At 37.4% G+C, this 25268-nt stretch overlaps 1 protein-coding gene across 4 annotated transcripts in view; it reads left to right on the top strand.

Annotated features, from left to right (window-relative positions):
• JAK2 (Janus kinase 2) overlaps positions 1-25268 on the top strand; it is an 85801-nt gene continuing 60533 nt past the window's right edge. The window contains exons 1-3 of one of the 4 annotated variants that reach the window (XM_056513193.1): positions 1-125; positions 702-753; positions 3192-3269. The gene's annotated coding sequence lies outside the window, so the exon portion shown is untranslated. Of the gene's footprint in view, positions 126-690; positions 754-3191; positions 3270-3652; positions 3690-25268 lie in introns of those variants that run through there. The other 3 variants (XM_056513195.1, XM_056513192.1, XM_056513194.1) reach the window with 3 other exon arrangements.

Genomic DNA, 25268 nt, shown 5'->3' with positions numbered 1-25268 from the left:
GGAGGCAGCGGCAGGAGCGCGGGTCGGCGCGGAGCTGCCGCCGCGTCCCCGGCCGGCGCCGCCGTGCATGGGGAGGGAGCGGGCGGGACGCTGCCTGCGCGCCGCGCTGCACGGCCGCCGCCGCGGTGAGTGGGGGGGGCACTGCCCGGCCGGCGGTGGGGCCCAGGGGGCGGCCGGGGGGCGGCTGCAGCGCCGTGTCCCGCGCCCCGTCCCGGGGCGGGGGCTCTCCCCGGCGGGCGGGGGCGGGGGCGGGCGGCCCTGCCGCCGGGCGCTGCGAGCGGGGCACCGCGCTGGCTTCCTCCCCTCCGTCGGCAGAGCTCCCGGGGGGGCGGGCCGGGCCGACCTGGCGGCGGGGAAGCTGAAGTGTGGCTGCCGCGCCTCTTCGGTGGAGGTGCTGTGTGTTGCGGGAGAACTTCCTCTCGAATACTTATTTGTGCCGTTAAAAATTCTCTTCGCAGGAGGGCGAGCAGTCACGAAAAACCGCATCTGTGGTTTTTCTCTATATGTCTCTATTGAATTTGCTTCTGCGTGGGGAAATGTTCCGTTAGGTGTGGGTTGTGAATTAATGGATGCAGTTAGTTTTCGCATGATAATTATTTCTTATAAGAAAAGAATTTCTGATAAAACTTCTAAGTGTTTTGTTTTGGTTTTTTTTTTGTTTTGTTTTGTTTGTTTGTTTTTTGCGACTGACGTCTAATTAGAACGTGATTGTGGCATTGTCTTCAAATTTTTCACTTCTGCAGTCAGTGACAGGTGAGAAAATAACGTATTCCTTTGGTCATTTGTAAATCTGTTTTATGCTGAGAATTGTTGACTGTATTCCTTTTAGTTGCTGTACAGAAGGAAACTTAATTGGGGAGGTTGTAATGGCTATTAACAATTTTGAGTGTGATTTTGCACTTGAGATTATTTGCTTCGTGATCAGTATTTCTGACATCTTAGCTCTGTAAAGCTTACTAATTTATTATCTACTTCTTCATTTGCTCTATTGCTAGTTAAAAGTAATGTGTATGTAACAAGGTGAGAGAAAAGTATTTCTTAAGTTTCTATTCTATGGAAAATCAGTATTGATAGAAGACTATTAGAGAGATTCTGTGCACACTTAAAGGTATTTTGGATCAGTTATGGATTAACTTTCTCTTCCTTCCGTGCATCTCAGTCTTCTTCGTAACTGATACAATGCTAATACGGTTGTCATGTTCTTTGGGCATGCCCGTTTTTCTTCCCTTTTTAGGGTATGTGGCAGTAATTTGAGGATTCAGTAGGAATATAGTAGCCACTACTGTCTTGTGCTTGATGAGAATGCATCCAGAGTAACTTATGTGGTGTAAATCTAGACTTTTGAACTAAGCAACTTCAGTATTACTCAGTATTAAATAACAGGGATTTGAAGCAATGGTGTACTTTGCATAGAAACCTAAATTTGACCTATTTACAGATTTTCATTTTTTGTAAGTGCCAACGACAGCAACATGGGCAAGGATTATTTGCTGCTGGGAGGGGAAGTTGTAATGAGCAAGAAGTACATGGAATGCAGAAAATGGTCCAACATCCTTTTTGGTTGAATCAGACTGGTTGGAACTGCAGAATGGAAAATGAAAGAAGGCTGCTACCACTTTTTACTTGTAGCTGTTCAAAATTATGTTAGGCTAATAAAAAGTTGAAATCACTGTAGAATAACTATTTCCAAATTATGTGGTGGTAATGTTATACATGACCACAGAATAGTACTAAAGTGAATATTACTGCCATTTTGTACTAAGAGAGGCATCATCTTCCTGAAGTTAGGTAAAAAGGAGTTGCTGAATGAAGCTGTTGCTTTGCCATTGGTCCCTTTTTATCTCAGCTTTGGGACATTTTTACAGTAAATAATTTTTTTACAAAAAATTTTTTTACAGGAAGTAGTTTTTTACAAAAAGCTAAGTGACGATGTTTGCAGTTACAAGAAATAAACTGAGATCTCATCTGAAAGAGCCTTAAAAGAGAAATAAACAAAATTCAGAAATGTAGCAGTTTTAAACAGAGACAGTAATTAAATGGCGTTAATTATGAATATAAGAGTATCAAAAGTTACAAAGCTTGCAGTTAAAAGGCAGTTAAGTTTTAACTAATTAAAGTTAACTTTTTTAACTAATTAAAAAGCAGAACTGAGAGTGCAATGATAAGTATATGTTCTAAAAATGGTGTTCTTAAAAAAAAAAAAAAGAATGGAGGAAGGCAACGAAAATCTGGTGGCTTTTTTTAGAAAAGTAACTGGAACTTTTAAGTAGGAAGTTGAATTAGATGACCTCCTTGGTGCCTTTCAACCCAATTTATCCTATCCTAGTGCTCCTGTTCTGTTACAGGCTAGCGTTTTTCTTGTAACACACCTGCTACTTTTTACCTAGGCTTGCATGCAAATGTTATCACTGTGATTAGGCAAGTAGACAATTATATTATTTCATTTGACTTCCTAGAGCTGCTGTTTCAAAGCCTCTGACACTGGCCCTGCAGTGATTTTGGTGGGTTCTTTACATATTCATATGTCCCATGGGGTTCTTAGCATGAGCCCAGTAAGATGACTAATGTGAGTAATAAATACTAGCATGATTTGAGTCAACATTTGAACTCATGCTTACGTTTGTATTTTTTTAACTAGTTTTGGTTGCAAATTTCTTCATCAAAAGGTGAATGAGGAGCGCTCTTGAATTTCTGTATATGAGATTTTCAAAATCATCCTGCAAGATAGATCTGTCTTTATGCGGATGTGAAAAACTGTACAAAAATGTGAATATACAAAGAAGGTTCTTTGTGGTAGTTCTGCTGGAGGAACTGTAATTCAGTTTTATTTGCCGTGTACAAATAGATGCTTTCTGCTGCATTCTGTGCTCATCTACAGAGTAGATTGTATGTCTCACTTAAATTGATTGTGTGCATCGCAGTGACAGCTACAAAGTGCAATTGTAAGGTGGGTTGTCACTGTCAGTTGCAGCCTGTAAGATGCTCAAAGAAAAAGAGTGATGCCTCTCTCAAAACGTCAGGCTCTGTGGGTTCTGCAGTACTGGAGGCAGAGAGGTCTGGTTCACATGGACAGTGATAACCTCCATGTATTATGTAGAATGACTTGCCTAGAGGGTAATTGTCCATCTAATTTTGATTATGTAGTTACTGTTTCACACAGTCAAAGCTGAATCTTTAAATCTGATTTGTAGAGGGAAAAAAAAGAAGAGTCCAATCTGGTGCAGGCAACTATTGATTTAAAATCAATAGAAACGTTGTCTTCTTCTGAGGTGAGTTGTCTCTGCATCTATCTTTGACAATGACTTCCACAATAGTATTACATGGTTCCTTTTGTTGTTGGTAGATTGCTTTTTAATCATGGTTGCACATTTCCTTTTATTAGGAAGGGAGGTGTTAGCTCTTGGTGCTTTGATTTTCTTCTGGTTTTGTGTGGTGTTTTTTTTGCAGGGGTGGGGGAAGGGGGGTATATGTGTGTATTTTCTTTTTTCTTAGAGTCTTTAGTATTTGTTCATAGCTCATACAAATCTATTAACTGATTCTGTTTATGTGTGGTTTTTGCAATGTCATGAAATACAATATTCCAAGTGAATTGAGAATGATTTCAATACCTTTCCTCTTTTCATCAGAACACTTTTTCTTGTCTTGCATGTGCCTGTATTAAGCAGAGATTCTGTTGAGCTGCACATCCTGTGAGTGGTTGTTTTGTTTATCTGCTTACATTTGTCTTAAAAAGTAATGTCACGTGGGAATAACTGCAAGTTATTCTTTCAGGGACTTATTATTTTATGTTTGTTGACATCAGATGTTATCTGTCTCCTGGTTTTTTTTGCTTGGCTAGCTCTCAGTTTTGATCCTGCTCAAGTCTCATGTAAGCCGGTTATCACCAAAGTTGTTTTTAGGCTAGGACTTTGAAAGTGCTTATGTGCTTGCATAAATATATACGGTGTGGTATTTCTTGCTCTGCATGCAGCCTCATGTGGGATCTTTTCTGATATTTACCCCAGTTCTTGATCTATGTGTTGTTCATGGTGTAGGTTTTTTTATCGACAGTTCAGTGGAGCTGATTTTAGCTGGTATTACCTTTATCATTCTGCTTATGTGTTTGAGCAGCTGCAGTAGATTTCAGGACTTAAGAAAGTGTTTTACAGATGTTTTAAGAAAATTGATTTATTATACATGTTCAAAGTGTTGTGTTTAAAGTTATTTGCATGTGTAATTAAAATTTTAAAAATGCTTCTTTATGTGACTTCATTGATCTCAAGGATTTATTTTTTGTTGTGTTTAGTGAGACTAGTTATCTGTTTAAATGAGTTTTTTAGATGTTTTTGCACAGTCTATATCATCCTGTTCACCATAAATAATGCAAGAATTTTGTGGGTTTTTTTGGTGGGTGGATAATATCTCAGAGGAATAGTGTTGGTATACCTGTCTAGTATGCTTTAAATGAGTATTTTCCATCTCTGACATCCATTAGTCTTGTTTGACTACAAGAATTTTATAGTTATGATGAAAATGTTCATCAGTATTCAGTGTGTCATAACACTGGTTACAGCTTGGATTTCTAGTACTGTCAGGTATTTTTAAAGTAAGAAACCCTTTGCCTTCTAAATATACAGTACATTTGGTACCTGTATTATCAAACAGTTTTTAGAGGCCTCAGTTATTCAAGTGCATTTAGACTGGGAGGCCTTTTAATTTCAGCATGAAATTATGGGATTACTTGCATGGATTCATCTATGGAGATACGGCTGCAGGTGGTGTTTGACTTATGTATTAGGTAAATTTGGCTGGGAGACTCATGCAAGAACATTTGAGGACAAAGAGAATTGAACACAAGCATCAGTTCCTAATGAAAGAGGGGTTTATAAACCATAGAGAGGGAATTATAAACCATGAAGTCACAGAGATCTAAGAATAAGGTGGAGTTGTAGTTCCACTATGGGTATTAACTGTTCTCTTAGCCTTTCTTTGTTCTCAAGACTTTTCTTTCCTTAGCCTCTCACAAGCACCGGAATTTGCTGCTCCCTCGGTTGTGTAAATATAGCAGCTTCTTGTAGGGCTGTGCTGTAAACTGTATCACAAGTCACCTAAGTTAAAATTAATTTTTTGTTTCATTTGGAACAAGTGGCATGAGGGAAAGGGAATGGACAGGATAACTTCTTAAGCTGGTTTGCAATGTTAGAGAAAATGTTGTGTAATCACATCCTGGATAACCCCAAAGATGGACTGAGCTACAAAAGAAATGTTGGGTTCCCAGTGGCATCGGAGGGCACTGGATTGCACAAGACCCAGATCCTCAGCTGTGGGCAGTAAAGCATGTGCCAATCCAACAGCTGGCCCAAAAGACAGACTTTGGAACTACTCTAACAACTGTGTAAATAGGTGCATGGTTATCTTTTAATTGCCCTATACCTGGGTCTTAATAAACCTTTGTAACTATGCTCTCTGTCAGGGAGCTTGTGAAAATGTACTTCTGCTGGCTTTTCTCTTGACCTGGTTTCTTCAGTTAAAGGTGATTTCGAGGTAGTTGGCTAACGTTAGGGAATTCTATTCCTATGCATCTTCCCTAAAATTGGAGCCTAGCACATTAAAACCATGTTTTGGACATTGAGAGGATGATGGATGTGTACTGAATTTCTGCGAGTATTTCATAAGCATGCTTGCAGAAGTTGGGGATAGGCATATTTGACTTAAGTTTGTGACAACAAGAATGCAAAACCTAGTAAAACATACAGGTGCTATGCAAAGTGGATGTGAAATGACCTGGAGTCTTCACTTTTCATTGTTATGCATTGGCAGATCTAAAAGCAGTGTGATGAAAATAGGTGTGCATCAAAGTGGAGAATAAATAAACGAGGGGATTTATTTGGTTGAGGTTTAATGAGATTACACCAGTATCACTCAGAAACAAATTAATTTAAGCTATGTTTGCAATATAGTTGTATGTGTGATTGTAACACACATGGGTGTACCTAAACTTGCTCACATTTCAGCAGCTGGAAGCCACACCAGCTTAAACAATAAAGGACACTGAAAGTTTCACATGGCGTTTGCTATCCAGCTGGTTCACATGTATTAACAGTGTTTAGAAGGATATCTTTAGACTGCAGCACCCTTAAGCCGTGCCATAATTTTCTTGGGCTTTGATAATTTTTCCAGGTTTCTTTCTAAAGAGCTCTGCCACTTGCTGAAGTTGCTATTTTATTGTCCTGATTTCAGCCGGGACAGAGTTAATTTTTCTGCAGTAGCTGCGGGAGGGTGGAGCCTGGAGCCGTGTGGCAGTGTCTAGATTGTTATTCTATACCATGCACTTCATCCTGTCAGAACTAGGGTAATCTCACTTCTGGAAAGAAGGGTGTTGCTTCAGGTCAAGAAGTAGTGTGGTAGGCAGAGGGAATCTGGGACTTTTGGGGAGTGTTTTGCATGTAAATCACCCTCTTTTCTACATTTTTATTATTAATGCTCTTGCTGTTACTGTCCATTTTCTTATCTCATTGCTGTTTCCAGTAAATTGTTCTTATGTCAACCTGCAATCTCTGCCTTTTGTTTCTTTCAGTGGAGCAGGGACATGGGAGGGAGCAGCAAGGGTTTCTTTTTAGTGGGAGGAACAAGTTGGGAATTCCATTTGTAAATACCATGATACTTCATGCCAGTGAACTCTCAAAGCTGAATTTTAAATTCACTTTGGAATGTGCAAATGTTTTTACTTTGTTTTTTGAAAAAGATTGTAGTATTTGTCAGTTTTTCTGGTGGTTTGGTGAGTTTGACACATACATTTTTCTAGCTCTTGAACCCGAGGTAAAAATTTTTGGGTAGGTTGATAATACATCTTGTCTCTTATTGTAGTTTAAGTTGTTATGCTGTGATGTGATTGTGCAGTTGTTATGAATGTAGTGCAGTTATATATTTTAGTCAGACTTTTTAGAAGGATATTTGAAGTTTGTCATGATTTGTTATTACGGCACATTAACTGCATGCCATAATATGCTAGAAGGCACTGACTGGTTTCTTATCCTTCAAGCAGTCTTGTGGACTGCTCAACCACATTCTATGAAAGGCCTTTGAGCAGCTTCATATTTAGATATTTTGAAATAATTTATGGAAATACAGGAAAGCATTAGTGTTGAACAGCATATAGGGCACTTGGTGTTTTGTGTTAATTTGTCAAACTACTTTGCTCCCTCTCTAACATCTGTGGTATGTCTTGGATAAGAAACTCAGTACTTTTTTGAGTTGATGCAATGTAGCTGAAGTGTTCGTAAGTGAGAATGTCTAAGGGGAAGTCACCTTGAGTGCACTTTATCATGCAGTTAATGGGTGAAATATCTTTGAAGCCAGGAAAAGTGATAGTCCCCTTTCATGCTCAGGAGACACACAGAATGAAAACAAGAGCATGTCATCCCTGATCTTCAGTGGACAGGCAGCTAATAAATATGAAAAGGATTTCTTTAAATTCTTGTTTGTTTTTAAAGAAAACTTTGGAGGTTATAGTAACAACTCTGCTAAAGCCTAAAATTAGTCAAATAATGTAACTTTTAGTTGAAGACAGATATTGTATGTATAGAACCACAGAATAGTTTAGTGAAGAGGGGACCTCGGTTGGTTTCTGTTTTGAAGTTTGCATAAAGCAGGGTCAGTAAGGAGGTCATAACAGATATGAAAGCTGTATCCAGACAGGTCATAAAAGTCTTCAAGGATGGAGACAACACATCCACCGCTGGGCCATATTCTGGGTATCAAACTTTCTCTTTATATGTTTTCTGAACATTTTGTGTTTCAACTTGCTCCTGTCTCTTGTCCTGCGAATGGAGGACAAGAGCTTGGCTCCATCTTCTGAATAACTTCCGTGCTGGTACTGGGAACTGCTGTTAGGCTCCCCCAGTCTCCTCCAGGCAGAATAGAGCCTGTTTCCCAGTCTGTCCTCATAGGGTCTGTGCTACAGCCTCCACCTGTGTTGGTGGCCTCTGCTGGGAACTTATTCCTGTTTGCCAGTGTTTTTTTCTGTGTTAGGGCAGTGGAATAGAACCTAGACTCAAATTTAAATTCAGCTAAGATCTGAATGTTGGCAGATTTCTAAATAAAAGCCAGGACAGTAGGTGGCCAGAGACTTTTTAACAACCAAACTGGGAATATATTCTTCCCCCATTTTGTGTAAAAATAACCATGTGATGATGAACTATGATTGCTTTAAATCCTTAAAGGATATTGTGACTAGAAACAGGTTGTTCAGCTCATGTAATTGACTGAGCTTTCATTTTTTAATGAACTGCACAGTTTGAAAATATGTTTTGTTAAATTTATTTGGTTACATAACATTTCTTTGGAAGTATTGCATTTAATAATGTCAACTGTAGTTTTTTCCAAGAATTTCCTATGTTTTTATTACATTTTGATTCTAGAAATGCAGTATGCCAATGTAAGTTAAAAATTACTATAGTTGAAAATTATAGCCATTGTGCTTTTTGACATAAGGTAATTAACTAAAATTCCAAGTCTAGATTGAACTCATTAAGTTCCATATCTTCTTACATAAAAATGCACCATAATGTGTCTTATTTAGTAAAGAACATTAGTGCAGGGAACTACTCTGCTCCTTGAGTGATTAAACACGTGGAACAACAGTTTAAAAAGTAAACGTGCAACATAAGTGGTTTATGTTAAATGTTCTCTTTAATTTCCATCATAACTTAAATATATTTTTAGTTTGAATAAATAAATGTCTGGCCTTTAGATTGCTGAGTTCTTAATTATACCTTATATGCATATAACACATGTATTCCTATTTGGCAGTTTGTGGGTTTGTGGTGGGTTTTTTTATTTTGGTTTGGGATTTTTTTGCCTTTTTTGTTTTTTGTTTCGTTTCGTTTGTTTTCTTTTAATTTTCTGTTTGAGTCTCTAAGATTCATGGACTGTTAAACCAGCTGGAACTTTTGCAGTGTTATGGTCTTTTGTTTGAATGTCTTCTAGAACTGGTTACAAGGGTGTGCCAGTCAATTTGGTTCTTTCATCAAGCTGGAATCCTGAGTGCAAGTTCACAAATCAAGTTTTAGCCTTTCTTAACAACTTCTCTGTGATCTTGTTGCATACTAATACAGTTAATTGTGGAATGTAGGTTTCTTCCCTTAAGGAACATAAATATATCATGGATCAGTATGCCATTTTTTTGCATTACTTAATGATCTCTACATTTTTAATAGACATTTATTAAACAAATAAGTTTAATAAGAGCTTGTACTAGTGGTATTGTGCCTGAAATTCTTCAGTTCCTTACTAAGGTTTGCTCTTGTACGTGAGGAGCTAAGTATATATGTAATGTTAGAACACTTGCCTTCTGTGTCCACTTCTTTTTGGTTTATATTGCTTAAAGTTCAAATATTGGTTAAAGTCCACATTCCTGAATCTTTTCTTATTACAATGGCCTAAATTATTAGGCTTTCTGGATTATAAAATATTAAGAGGAAAGAAAAGATTTTTAAGAAATCCCGTTGTTAAGCAAAATAACATCTTAATTACTTCCCCTGTTAGACAGAGTCAGTAAACATGCATGAATTATCACTATGGTGTTATTGGTTGAAACAGTATTTTGCTTATTTCTGGTTAAGAGGAAAATCTAGTTTTTCATCTAACAATTCTTTATAATACATGACGGTGATTCTAGAATACTTACCCGTTGTTTGATACAGTATCTTTCTCATCTAGACAACTTCCAATTACTCACTGAGCCTTTGGAGGAAGAAAGTAAGCAAGCAAAACTGCTGCACATCCTTTTGCTGTCAGGGAAGTAAAATGGTAAATCATTGTCACTGATGACACTTACAGGAGAAGAAAGAGAAACAAAGGGAAGAAAGTATTAAAGCCTTCCTGGCAAAAACACAAGATGCAGCAAAGGGGTTAAATGGGCTTGTAGACTCATTTGGTAAGCTTACACAGCAAGTGTAAGTGTAGGGAAAAAGGTTTAGTTAAATTGTTAATTTGAACTTTCTTATATGAATGATACTGCACCACAAACAAGATAACTATTTGGAACTTAAAAATAGAAGGAGACGATCTTAGTCAAAGACACTGGAATATAATATATATAGAAAATATTTATAAGACTATAAGTATAATATAACATTGTTTCTAAATGGTTATATTTCTCGTGTTATTAGAAAAGGAATTTTTCTAGTTTAACACACTAGCAAAAATACTTCTGCATTCCTTTCTTGGAGTAATGAAGCATGAATTTACAGACAGAAGCAGGAACTCAGTAGGATTCTGGGAATAATATGGGCTTAAAGTAAGGAGGGAGCAGGAATGTAAACGGCTTTGTCTCATCATCACTCCTGATGCCTCTCTGTTCATTACCTTACTATCTCTTTACTCTTTTTCTGAACTTTTGTCTCATATTCATCCACCTCTCTCCTGTCAAGGCTTTGTTGTTTTCTTTCCTTTCTTCTTCTGGTCCCACTAATAAAACAGCCATTAGCTGTTCTGCTCTGAATCAAGTAGGTTTTAAGATTGCTTTCTGATCTTGACAGTAGTCAATGTCTGACCCACTTGGAATCCAACTTCATGGCCCAAATCTTGCCAAGTGTTTTGTCTTTCATTTCACATTGCTGAAACAACCTTTTGTCTTTCTGGATCAGTTGTCCTCAGATTTACTATTGCCAACTCCTGGTCAAGTTTTGAGTGCCTCTGGAAAGAAAATGGGAAGAAAATAGGATAATCAAAAAGCACTTTACATCACATTAAATATTATTAGATTTGAAAGCTGGGCTAAACTATATTAAAATTATCTGTGGGGCTGGAAAACTGATTTTCAGTTGGAGGAGAACTGTTGCTGGTTTTGAAGAAGAAATTAGTTTTGATTTGTTAGTGGAAAAAACAATTTGCTTGTGAGAAGCAGGTTGTGGAAAGACTCAGTTCTGTAAGCGTCAGTGGGTAAGAATGTGTTATTTTGATTAGAATTTCTCTTGAAGTGTGAGGAAGGAGAAGTATCGATATTTTGACTGGAAGGAAAACAGAAACTGGCAGGTTGCCAGTGGATGAGAACTGATGTTTGGTCTGAATATAAGGATGATGATAGGAAGACAAAATGTATTACAAATGAGGGAAAGAATATATAGGTGGTAGGTAATTAAGAAGGTTCAAGAAACCCTGAAATTAGTTCTGTTGGTTAGAGCATGATGCTGAAAATGCTGACCTTGTGGGTTCAATCCCCACACAGGCCATTCACTTAGGATGTGGGCTCAGTGATCCCTGTGGGTCCTTTTCGACTTAGAGTGCTTAGTGATTCTTAAAGTTGTAAGTGTCCTTGCTTCTTTGACTGTGAAGTGTCACAAAAGTGAACTGAATATTCTGTGAAGGTGTGGGTACATGAGTGGCTCTGTATGGAAATACAGACAGGTGCAAGTCCTTGTGTCTTTTTAACTTTAACTGCTACTATGCATGTTTAATTATTCCAGCAGTAGTAACTGTTGGAAAGTACTGTGTGATGTCAAATTTCAGTGAGGCTGCTGTGTTGAGAGTGGAGATATCCTTTGTGATAAGACTTTGGAAATGTTCTTTTATAACCTGAGTGTAGACAACTGATGTAGGACAAGATTGATTCTGGTAGGTGTTTGAAGCAGGCATTCATGCTATCTGCAAGTGTTTTGCTCGGTTTCGATTCACCATGGTTAAGATTCACCATAGAAACACTGGCTGTATGTGAGCATTAAAGATTTTATAATTTAAACTAAGATTTTCTCTAAATTTTTCTCTAGAAAATGCTGTATCTTACATGTGTAATCTTACACATTCCTTTCTTCTTTTTCTTTATAGTTTCTTTACAGAGGAATAAGCAGGAATATGTATTTCAGATTGTAGTCCTTTAATTTTTTAGGCCATGTGATCAAATAAAGTAGCAGCTTAATAAACCTTTTATTTATGACACCTCCATCTACTAACACAGATGTTGTACAGGATTGGTTTTGCAATTACAGTTTGTGATCTCTTATTTCCTGTTTGTTCCTGCATACTTTTATTTGAAAGTTTTATTTTACCTGTGTAATGGATGAGGCCCTTTTGAAGTCATAATTAAAATATTGGATCATGATACCTATTCACTAGGTGAATTGCTACATAATATAACTGTTCGTTACTGAAATAAATTACACTGCTGTAAATACAATGTTTACTTTAAATGTTACATGATTCTGTTGTTTTTATGAAAGGGAATCTTTAATAAGTATCATTGCATACATACATAACATTAGTTCTATATTTTAAATTATGACATGCCTCTGTTTCATGGAATGTTGGAGACAGTTCTCGGTGATGATTAGAATTTCATCATCTTTCAGAATGTAATAGAACATTTCAAATGTGTGATGGCTAATGCTACTGTTTCTGCTAGTTTCAAAACATTTATTGAAAAGTACTCTTGGTGTTCAGCAAGTAGATCATCAAAATTCTACTGTTGGACTAGTTCACACAAAGTCTGGCTTTAGCAAATCACATTATCTCATGATTACAGCCATACTTAAAGTGTTAAATTGTGTGTACAAGTAATAAAAGAAATGGCAGATCAGCTGTGGATTACACAGACTATGTTGGAGTGTCAGTTTGGTAATTTGTTTATATTTTCATTTTTGTTCTTGTAACCTGAAAATCCTCATTGATTTAAGAACATCATGTTTATTGTCAAGACTACTATGATAACTAGAACATTTATTTGGAACAGATGCATGATATCTAGACTTGATAACAGCAACACATTGTTTGACATCTGCAATGCTGTGTTTCTTTCACACAAAAAAACAGAAGATAAAAACCCTTATGTATTTTTTAGCTCACTAATAGGGCTGGAACTAATGAAACTGGTAATCTAAACCTAATCACAGACAGAAATGAAGGAACTTGCAGTACACGAGTAAGAAAAAATTGGCATGATTACGTTACTTTTCTAGAACCCTTTTCTAGATATAAAGAAAAAATTGGCATGATTACATGAAAATTACTTTTCTAGAACCTTTTTCTAGATATATTTCTTTGCATGTTCTAGGTTTTATATAAATTTTAAACTTGTTTCCCCATTAGAAGTCACTCTTTGAGTGTTGCCCGTTTGCTGATAATCCTGTCTTTTAAAGTTCAGTTGTCACATAAATAGCCTGATCAATAATTTCTACTTGCAGTGGTTTATTTAAAATTACCAACTTGAGAGCCGTTACACAAGAAGACACTGCAGATTATCAACTCTGAGAGCAACTTGCATGCTCTTGAGTGATAAAGAAATGAAATACCAGGGAGACATGGCTCTTTTGTCTTCTACCAAGAGGAAAAGAACCTCAAACCTCTCAAAGAGGCAGAACAAGTTCCTTTGAGAAGCCAAGCTGCTAGGAAATTAAGGAGAAAATAGGAAATGGAGAATGGCCTGAATAAACAAAGGAAAAAGAGCTTAAAGTGGGGAACTTTTACAAAATACAGAATAGAGCAGGGATACAGAGTAAAGTAGAAAGAAGAAAGGTGAGTTTCTTTTTCTCCTTCTTTTTTTTCTTTTTATCTTTTTCAGGGGAGGGAGAGGATTATGATGTACAAAAGAGAAGGGAGGACTAAAACCAGAAAAAAAATTGAAGAGAATTTAGCTGCCAGCATAATTATAGTACTGCTAGACTAAATGCTCAGCTTGAGAAGCATTTAGAGGTTTTGCAGGACCAGTACAAGCAATGTATTTGCATTTGTGTGGTAAAGGGAAAGGTATTTAACCACTTGCCCAAGTCAAGCTAATGCATTGAAAAAGCTCCTGAAATGAAGGACCAGTGAGGGGGCCCTCAGTAGCTGAGCAAAGGCAGTACAGAAAGGACTGATTAGAGAGCAACTATAGCTCTAGAAAGGCAGCTGGACTGCATGTAGGATCTCTTTGGATTTGCAAAAGAAATAAGATGTAATGATATTTCACGTGGTTTGGTCATAGTGAAAGACACCCTTGTTTCAATGACATGTCCATTCACCAGGATGTGGGCTCTGGTATGTGGAGCCTTTGACTGCCTAGCTGGTACCTCCTGTGTTAGTGAATTGGCAAAAGTTTCCTACCCAATCTAGTGGTTAGTCACAAACACATAAGAGCAGAGTGAAAAGGAAGACAACCATGCAAGTGTTTCTGTGTTTGCTTGGTTATAGAGTAGAATCGCTGATATGGTGAGGTAGACAGCATTAATAGGAAGGAGTTTGACAAGGCTGGGATGAGAAGGTCTGTGGAACCTTACTGTCACTCTTACCAGCACCTCCTACAAACAAGAGGATTGAGCTCCTTGAGCAGAAAACACTGAGGAGAGAGACGGGTTAAAAGTTTGGAGTACTGATACTTTCTTCTGTGTCAAAGACCTAGCAGATACATCCTTGAAGGGCTTCACAAGATGGGATTTTCAGTGCTGCAGTGATCCTCTTTTGACTGGATTGAAGGACAACTGAGTTAACTGAAGTCCATAGATGAAGAATGCCAGTAGGTTTTTATTGGTCACTGTTTTATTTCTAGTGCTTCTGCTGCAGTGAGGAGTAGGCATTAAACTGGCAACATCATCGCATCTAGTAACTCAGTATTGTTACAGTACTTGAAGCAATTTGAAGAAATACTTGTAGAGATACAACATATAGGTAGCTTTCATCAAAGCAAGGAGTCTGTTATTTGATTACATTCACTATAAAATAAGGTCCCTAAAATACTAAGAATGAAAGAATAGTCATAACTGCAAATGTTCTTACAGCCATTGGAGTGGTTTGTAAGGAAATGTTTTGAAGTGCTTGTAAAGAGGATCTGCATCTGGTTTTTTTTTTTTTTTTTTTTTTTGGTTCCTGTATATTGAAAAATAACCAGACCTATATGCACCTATACAGCTATATGCAAAAGATTCTATATTGTCACTAGAAAGCTGGTTTCTGCTCTTTTGGGATTCAAGCTGAAATTTACATTAGGCTAATATGAATAAATCAAGTCAACAATCAAGCATGTAAACTCCCACATCTTACTGAGCTGCAGCTTGTTTAATTTGATTTTTTTTTTCTGTGAGGATTCAAATACTGTTTCAGTTCTTGGGCTCTCAGTCAAAGCCTTGTGAAAACAGCAAAATTTATTTGAATTAATATGAATTAAACCCTTTTCATTTTTCATGTGGACATGATACAAATTTGAGTAATATGTGACTTGGGTAGTAGCTTAATAAATTGAAGCAGGTTTTGTGTGTATTATCTTTTTATTTAGCTTGATTTCTGAGTTATTCCTGAGTTAAATAGGTTACTGAAACATCATTGTTCTAGATAAAATAGCAGATGGAGCATTTTGGAGGCTGCCACCATTTAGCACCCACTGGATTTGTTACTTTGGCAACATTTCTGTGTAGCAGGTCCTGTTTATTGTTAAAACCTTGAAGTTCTTTGTCTAAGTATAACGAGCTTCTATGTCCCAGAACTCTCCTGCAATGTAAGCTGAATGTTGAAGAGGTATGGGAAAACTCCCATATCCATTTCCACTCAAAACTTCTAAAGGTAACAGAAGACTAGGGGCTGGAGGACAGAATGAAAAAGGTTATAGTCCTTGCTTGTACCATTGGCAGACTGGGTTGCAGAGACATACTTTATTGTCTAAGGGAAGAAAAACCTTTAATCTCCAAACATTTTGCGATTAGTAACATCTCTTCCATGCTAAAATGGGTTCTCTGAATTTTTTTTTTTTTTTTGTCTAATTGACATTGCTTGCTGGTTGATGTCATCCCACAATGTATCCTGGTTAAAAAAAAAAAAAAAATCCTTTTCAGAAAAAGACTATTTATTTCCAGAAATGATTTTGCATCTGTGTGTTAGGTTTTTTTCCCCATGTACAGATTGAATTTATTGGTCACTGATGTTACTTGGAGTAAAATATTACTTTCTCTCTTGTAGTCTAGCAAACACCCTTCAAGTTTGAGGAAAGGGGTTCTTTCATTTTAAAGTTTGGTCTGCGCTGCTTGGAAAAAAAAAATTATGTTAGCTCAGAGAAGGTTTAAAACGGAACCAGCTACCTTGTGTTTGTTTTTGTTTCACAGCAAAGTTACTATATAAAAGTAGAATTTTGTGTTGCTGTTCCTTCTTTCATATGCAAGCCTTGCAATTGTTTTGCAGACTTATGCAAGTTATAAGCTGTTCCAGCAAGTTTAGTGATTGTGTCAAATACGTACAAATTAACAGAGACAGCAAGTGCTTATGAATGGTAGCTTTATTCTTTAATGTAGTCCCAAATTTTTGCTGTTGTTAAGCATTCTTATGTTTGTAGTTTGTTGTCTAGATAGTCTTTAATTAGAATAATCCTAAATAAATGCAGATACTGTAAAACTGTATGATCTTTGTTTGGATTTCAGCCAGGTTGTATGTAAGGTCCCTACCCATGGAGACTGAGTCCTTTATGTATTTGAAGTATATAAGTAAAATAGAATGTGCATAATGCTTATTATATGTGTGTATGTATAAAGAACACGTAATCTGTTCCATATATGCAGGTAGTGTTTATAAGATAAGCTTACTGGTCAATTACCTTGAAAATTCATATTCAATTCAGCTCTCACTATACCAGGAGTTACTGTGATTACTGCTTTTCAGGGCATGCTAATTATTTCCTAAGTGTAGCCTGCATTTTTCTTGAGCTTTTAACTTAACATTGATATCACTGAAATATATGTTTTTTTAGAAAGAAAGTTCTGTTTGAAAGGCTTCTATCTAATTTTGTCTGATTTTGCATTCCAGTTCAAGCTTCTTAATACTAGATCATTCCAACTGGCATGCTGGAAAAAGCACAGTGAAGTACCGCCAAAGATGAATGCAGTGGGAGTACACAATATGCTGTGGGCTGAGGGAATTGTGTATTTTCATTTGGAGAATCTAAGGAGACATCTGTTTATTGTCTTCAACTACCTGATGGGAGGCTATAAAAATTATGCAGCTGGACTTTTGGTTTTTTTTTTGAAGGTACAGGGTGTTTGGGTGAGAGAAAACAAACACAAGAAGCATGGGAAATTTTTGTTAGGTATTAAGGAAATCTTTTTCAGCAGGAGGACGGTCAAACACTGGAACAAGCTGTTCAGAGAGGTTGTGAAATACCCACCTCTGAACGTGGTAAAAATTTTGCTAGACAGGCTTTGAGCCTGGTATAATTTGACCCTACTTTGAGCAGGAGTTATAGACCAAATGGCAACTGTAAATCCCTTTCAACTATATTAATCAGTGATATTATTATTATTATGCTAATTTTTTCATTTTCACGTATACTAATTGTGACTTTCAGTTTTGTTGCTGTATAAAAAGGGTGTATTGTTTCACACCAAAGAAAATATTTACTTAAATTGCACCTGTGTATGAATAATCATAACATTAGGATAAATAATATTTCTTGGTTTTGATTCCCTTTTGATTATTACTTTGAGATTCTAATTAGTGTATATGACCACCTTTCTAATGTGTGAGTTTTTTCCTGTTTCTCAAAGTGGAATGCAATGGGATATTAAGTCTAAATCCTTGTAAATATCTGCTGAACCTGTGTAGATATTTGTGGTTAAATTTAATGCCTCACTGTGTAGAATGTATGCTCATGGCCTCTTTTTCTGCACAAAACCTTTTCTTTTTGGATTTACTTGAGTGTCTTTCTAAGAAAATAAAAGTTTCCAGCCACAAACCAGCTTTTTCTTAACTCTGCTGGTTTTTCTGCAGATTTAGAGAAACTTTGATTTTCTGTGGTGCGTGTTCAAGTAGAATACATTTTCGAGTTGGTGTATGGCAGTTAGAGTGGAGCATGTTCCTATTCATGTCTCTGCATATGTGCTAGCAATGCTGTGTTTTTGGAGTGAAAAAATGCTGAAAACTTTTAAATAGTACTAACTGAAACAGGCGTACTGAATGTTGTCCCAGTACAAAGACAAGTGCTGAGCAAGAGAGCAATTAGGAATACCAGGTGAAAGGGAGAAAAAGACTTTAGCTTTCCATAATTTCACAGATTTAACCTAATGTGAAACCACCATACTCATAAATTAGACTGCTCTGTCATATTTAAGCCTTTTTTTTCCGTAGTAAATATAGTACTAGAGTTAGTTAATAGTTAAATAATTACAGTAATCTTAGGTTTTGGTGATGTTAGAATAGCAGTTTTTTAGACATTCAAAATTAGTTGAGCTTCTTGTTAATCTCTGAACATAGCTTTCTTACAGGTAAATTTTCAAGTAAGTGCCTTTGGTTTGCCGTACTTATGTTTCTTTGGTGTGTTAATAGAATAGGTATCTTTCACAATTTCTCTGATTTTTAATGGAATTTTAATGTTTAAATCTATCTGTTTATGTACTGAAAGACAGCATGTAGAAGAGTTATTTGGGAAGTTGAGGATTGAAGTGAGGTTTCTTTGGACAAATTACATGTTGATCCCTCATACATTCAAAAGATTTTGTTTGAATTTGCAGTAATGTTAACACTTGCTTCTCCTGCTTCCACAGCTTTGCCTCAGCTTATGTATTTCAGTAGTGTAAATTGTAGCAATGTTTTTAAAAGTGCCACTTTTATATAAGAACTTTTTCAGAACTCCTCATAATCGCATTCTTCTCAGGTGTTGCCAGGAGGCCTACCACTTTCATATGAGAATTGAACTAATGTGTTTCTGTGGGTTCAGTTCTCTTGCGGTTTGTCGATTTGTGTGTATATCACATCTGCACATCTTATATCTTACATTGTTAGTTAAATGCTGCCCTGCTGCTGTTCCAAAAGGTCTGTGTTGAGTGATGCCCCATTTGAGATGCAGGCTTCCCAGTTCATGCAGCTCTTTCTGCTGATCAGAAACCTATATAATCAGTTATGCCTCTATAAAAGCACTGACAGAATTTTTCCTTTAGTTTAAGCCGGTCTTTTCCTTCTTAAGGGTCAGGAGGCTTCACTGGAGAAGGTCAGTTGCCTTCCTCTTCTAGTCCTTTAAAGATCTCTAGATAATTAATTTAGGTAGTTCTGCCTCATCCCTTGTTGTGCTCCAGTGTGTGTCATTGTTCTTGCCAAATGGATTTGCAATACTGCCTGATTTTGCTGCCATATTCTGTGTCTTTCCTGGGAGCAAAATGGCCTACATGCTTTCTTTTCCTTTCTTTCCCTGTTTACCCAGTTATTTTAGTATGGAGTTATTATTTTATAATGATTTGTCTGTCTTAGGTCATGCAATGACTGCTCACATATGTATTTTTTCTTGTCTGAAAATACCTATCAGGTGCACTGCTTTGAGTTTGGTTTAATTCCTTTCTTTAATTCATGAGTGGCTGATCATCGTTCTCTGTCTTTTAAGTTAGTAAGTTACTCTGATTCCCTTTCGCTTTTGGGTCACAGAAGAAGAGTGCTAGTCAGCAGGATGGGAGAAAGAAGAAAACTGTAGAAAGTGATAAGAAAATATTGAGAAAGGAAGCAGAAGAAATTACATGGAAATGAGGATTAATGTTCTTAGGGTTAATCATCTGGGAAGAAAAAAGTCAGAATTTTTAACTTTATTCTAGGACCTTAATATCTTCCGGTCTGATGATTTTCGTGTCTGAAGGGACAAGAACTTCTATCATTTTTCACAGAATCATAACTTCCTAAGAATGGAAAAGATCTGAGATTGATTCCAACCATTAACCTAGTAGCACTGTGTTCACCACTAGATGATATCCCTATGTGCCACATCCACATGCCTTTTGAACACTTTCAGGAATGGTGATTCCACTATCTCCATGGGCAAGCTGTTCCAATGCCTGACCACCCTTTCAGTGAAGAAATGCTTCCCAATATCCAATCTAAATCTCCCCATGTACAACTTAAGAACATTTTCTCTTGTCCTGTTGCTTATTACCTGGAAGAAGATACCAAACCCCACCTCACTATGACCTGCTTGCAGGTAGCTGTAGAGAGGAAGGTGGTTGTTTTAATGTGTTGCTTGTAAAGCCCACAGAGCTGGTTTTTAAAATTCATCTTGGCTTAAAATATTTGTGAATCTTGGATCACTATGAAACTACCATGGGAAAGTACTGTTGTGGGCTTGGTCTACTCCTAAGCTCTTTTCTGGGCACTTGTTCTTGACCGCCTCTAGAAGAACTAGATGTGCCTTTGGTCTCATCCTATGTGCCTGTTCTGAAACAAGTGAACCAATGAATGGCCTAAAAACATGTACTGAGAGAGATTTAACTCTCAAAATCAAATTGCCTGTTGTAGTTTAGGTAGAGAAAAAATACAAGTAACAGAATTGTTCCATGGGCAGTTGAAAATTAGTCTGAAGTCAATGCACTAAACATTGACAGTAGCGGAGGAAAGACACAGACTCAAAAAGTGTTTAAAGCTGGAAGGGTCCACAGTAGGTCATGAGGTTCAGCCTCTCTGCTCAAGCAGGACAATCACAGAGCACATGGCATAGGTTTGTGTCCAGACAGTTCTTGGATATCTCCAGCAAGGGAAGCTCCACAGCCTCTCTGAACAATCTATTCCAGTGCACAGTCACCTGCACAGTAAAGAAATTAATCCTTGTATCCAGGTAGAACTTTTGTTGCTGTTACTCTTTGTTTTCTCATCACATTGCTGTTTCCAGTAACTTGTTCTTATCTCAACCTGTGTTGTCACCTTTTGTGCCTCCAGTTCTCAACTTAATTCTGCCAGAGTGGGAAGGGAAGATCTAACAAATGGTGTTTGTTTGGGAGAGTTCCAGTGGGGACACTGAACTGAAGGAGTACCATTCCTTAACCACAACAAATGTTTTGAAAAGGAAAAGATGATAAGTAAATCTAGTTAGCTTTGTGTGCATTAAATCAAAGCCACTTCAAAATGGCTGTAAATGTATTTTCATAAATAAGTAATAGAACCTTTATTGCTGTTGCGAAATTCTCTAGAGATATTTCAAAACTGGGATTGAATTTACAGGTGTCACAATTTGTTATATAGCAGTTTGAGGAAAAGAAGGAAGGAATGCTTCATATAGCTGAAAGAAACAGAAGGGGTAGACTAAGAAAGAAATGTTTCATAACCTGGTACTCCTTCATTGTAGAAGTAACATTAGCAGCTCAGAATACTAGGATCAGGAGACATGAAAGGCCAGAGAATGGTGAAGCAAGCATGTACTTAGGAATTCAGATTTTGAATCTTCAACAAAAAGAAGAGGAAAGGTATGGAGTTAGGCAAAGGCTCTAGTGCAAAATACATGTGGCAAGATATCTTTATGATGATGTGTCTGTCCAAAAAATGTGGCCTATATTTATTAGCTTTGTTGCCAAGTTCACATACTTGAAAATTATATGACCATAACCGCTAATTTATTTTTCTCACACTGTCTATGAATATCAGTCTGTAGAAGTTTTGTTGAAAGTTGTTGTATTGTGATATGACTTCAGTGGGCACTGGGTTTCAAGCAAAATCCAAGGAAGAATCAAATAGTAGTAAGAAGGAACTTGGTGGGCTTCACTCTGTCAGTTTCTTTTCCTGCTCAGTGGACGGTTGAATCTGGGCAGTAGTCAATAAGAAATTTATGTCACATACTGGTACTAAAGGGAAATTAAATTTTTCAAGCTCATCACATTGGTAGTCTAGGGAGGTTTAATAATAACAAAATCATTTGTGATAAACTGTTTTTTACTGTGATACCGATCACAAAGCTAATACTTCACTGATTGTAGAAATGCATACTATTAACAAAGAAAACTTTTGCATTTTAGGCAAGTACTTGAAGTAGAAAAGCAGTTACCTTTAATTTGAATTCTTTTGAAAAAATTTAAAAAAGAATATTTTAAAGGCAGATACAGGTATCTAATTTCTCATAAATCCATCTTATGTGTTATGATAATTGTGTGTAAAGCAACTGAGGGAAGGAGATGTGCTACAAGTGTGTTTAATTAACTTTGATGGCTGAATAGAGAAAACATGCGCTAACATCCCACATGTGCATTGTGGGAAGGTTTGTTGTGTGTTCAATGTAATACAACCCTTTTCAAACTTAAATGAGCAGAATGACTGAGAAATCACGCTGTAGATGGACCAGTATTAACTTAGCATTGACAGGTGAGAATCAGCTAATTGTGTTGCTCTCACTTTTAGTGCGTTTGAACATCTAGGTTTGTTTCTCTGCAGTGTGTGCTTTGACCTCTTCAATTTCTGTATGGCTGCACAGCCTTCAGACTCATTACAAAAGTAAGGTATGTTGAGGTGAAAGCTGTGACAAGACACAAGGAAATGACAAACTGCGTCAGGAGCTGTTGGGGGCTGACTGTCCTTCAAGACCACCAGTGCTTCATTAGGGCATTGAAACTTGTAGTAGTGATTTTATGTGTTTGGCTAGAGAACAAACTAGCTGACATGGATGTATTTTACAAACCAGTGTTGTAACAGCTGGCACAACTTGCTGAAGCCTCTTCACCACCCTGTTAGACTGAGTGTTTTAAAAGCACTGTAGAAAATTATGTACTTTCCTTCCATGAGGAAGCAAAACTGGTTTGTCTGAGCAAGTTGTTTGCTCATATTGCCCAAGAAAAATTTGAGCAGATGAGAAATCCATACCTCTGAGTTTGTGGACTGTGCAGAACTTTCTTCAATTCAATTTTATGTGTACTTGTGAGAAAACCAGATGTTTATTTATTTTGTTCATTGTATGTTCCAGGTAATAAGGAAATTACATAGCTACTTTGTTCTCTCTCCATTCTCTTTGAGAGTGGCAGATCAGAGCGTACCCAGCTGGAACCACAAGGATTAGAGCAGCTTTGTTCTTCTGGAGGATTGTGTTGTTAAAAGTATTTACTGTTCTGGTTTCTTTCAGTAAGGCTAGTTGGCTCTGCAACAGGTAGCATTTGCCAGTAGTTGAGACTAAATAATCTTTATTCTGTCATTAGGAATATGCAAAGCATGCTATAAAGACACAGAATCATAAAAGTTGGGAAATATCTCTAAGATAAGTCCAGCCTTTGACTGAACACTACCATGCCCCCACTAAAACCGTAGCATAAAGTGGTATGTCTACTCATTTAAACTCCTCCAGGCATGGTGAATCCACTACTCACTAAGCAGCATGTTCCAATGTTTAACCACTCTTTCAGTGGAGAATTTTTTCATTATATCCAACCTGAACCTCTATTTGCACAACCTGAGTTATTTCCCCTTGTCCTGTCACTTGTTACTTGGAGAAGGGGCTGAACACTGCCTTGCAACAGCCTCATTTCTCATAGCAGCTATAGAGAAATACCATCACCCCTGAGCCTCCTTTTCCTCAGGCTAAACAACCTCAGCTTCCTTAGCTGTTCCCCACGGATTTATACTCCAGACCTTTCACCAGTCCCGTTGCCCTTCTCTGGACATGTTCCAGCACCTCAATGGCCTTGTCATAAGAGGGCCAGTACTGACCACAGGGTTCAAGGTGTGGCTTCACCAGTGCCAAGTGCAGGGGGCAGCCAGTGCCCTGGTCCTGCTGGTACATGGCCTCTTGTGGCACGGTGGCTGAAGTTCATTAAGTAATAGCAGTCACTTCTACTGGTATTTTTTCTCACCCCACAAATGGTATGGTTAAAACAGTGATTTGAATGTCTCAGTTAACTTGGTCTTGCTCAAGGGCTTTATTGAAAGACTCCTTAAACCTTCTCCTTTTTATTTTCTTCCCCAAATTAACTCCTGTGGTCTTTGGATTTTTTTCCCCATTAAGGTATTTTCTCCTGGTTCCTCCAATTTTATGTCAGCTTTAAATATTATTTTTGTAGGTTTCATTTGTTCTAACTTCATGAAAAGAAGGCCTGATAATGTCAGCAATAGGAGGGTGACACTTTAAATGCTGAAAGGCATTAGCTGTACTTGTGCTCAAAGGCATGAGCTATCTTTGAGGTTTCCTTCCCATGTTTAAAGAGGGAGCAGTGACTGAAATCTTCAGCTTAAAGTTCCTAATCACCACCCCCTGAGGCTCAGCAATGTGATCTCTTCCTCCATCAACTTTTTCCAGCCCACTAAGAGAATAAGTAAATGCTGCTTGGCAAGTGACTGAAAAAATATTTGATGAGTCTTAAAATAATCAGTTCTCTCTCTGTGTAGATGGGAAGGGGGAGAGTGAGGGTGGGGAGGGGAATGGAATGCCCTGAACAACCTGTGGTATATTTTTGACTTCAGCTATTCCTGCTACTTGTTTCAGTTCACATGTAGCTGCTATTTGGACACCATGGGAATGATAAGTCAATTAATATCTTAACCATAGTACAGGAAGTGTTCTTTATCATGTGCTCTGCAGTATTTGATTTGTTGGCCTGGCAATGCTGGGCAGATTCAACAGAACCCAAGAAAACTGAAAAAAAGGAATGTCCTTGGTGGTGAGTGACATAGCATTGGTTTAGTTGGATGAGTCTGGGACCTGATGAGGAGAGACCATACTTACCAGATATAGTAGGGGAATGGAAGAGTCCTAAATACTCTTTTGTACAAGATGATTATGTAGAGGTGCAGGAGATTAAGTGGGAGAAACATCTATGCTTTTCCTGGTTTTCTTTATTTTTTCTGACATGTAACTCAGTGCATTGTCTTCATCTTCCACCTGAACTGACACTCATGCTTTTACTTAATCCTCCTGTCATGCAGTATCCCCCTCCTCAGGTGCCTGTCACTGCTTCCCAGCAAATAATCCATGAGAAGAGACTTTCTTTTCTGGAGTAGTTGGACCTTCCCAAATTTTCATTTGTGTTCAGTTATATTTCCAAAGTGTGTGTGTGTATGTATATATATATATAATGTAATATATATTATAATGTGTATATTAAAGCATTATGCTCTGGATGAACTTAATTTAGGCAGAATGCCTTAATTTCCTTCATCTTTTTGCATTTTTCTGGGAATCAAATGGCATCCAGACTTTTGGTCATGTTCAGTTTTCCTATGCCTAACAAGATGAAACAGGCTCCAACCTTCTAGTTTTTTTCATCAGCTTATACATCAGCATTGTTTTCACCTTGTGTATATAAAGATTATGCCTGCCTTTGAATCGTGAACTTTTAATTAGTTTTAGACAATGTCAATTAACTTTTAATTAGTTTTAAAGGAAGTAGAGTAATTACTGAGGTTATTTCAGCTAAAATGTGAACCTGGTTTTGGACCCAATTTTGGGGGTGAGAGGAGATGAGAATTTCTCTTAATTAGAAAAGCTTAATTGGGAGGGGAAGTGGGAATGGGGAAAGAGGAGAAGAAGCAAATGCTTTTGTGAGAAGTTTGTGCTCAGACTTGGCATACTAATCTGTTTTTGTTTTTTTAAAATTACTTTTGACCTAGTAATGCATTTTAAA

The sequence above is a fragment of the Oenanthe melanoleuca genome, chromosome Z, assembly GCF_029582105.1.
Source record: "Oenanthe melanoleuca isolate GR-GAL-2019-014 chromosome Z, OMel1.0, whole genome shotgun sequence".
In the NCBI taxonomy this organism is placed as follows: domain Eukaryota; kingdom Metazoa; phylum Chordata; class Aves; order Passeriformes; family Muscicapidae; genus Oenanthe; species Oenanthe melanoleuca.
The sequence above is the reverse complement of the archived record's forward strand: the minus strand, read 5'-3'. Positions and strand labels throughout refer to the sequence as shown.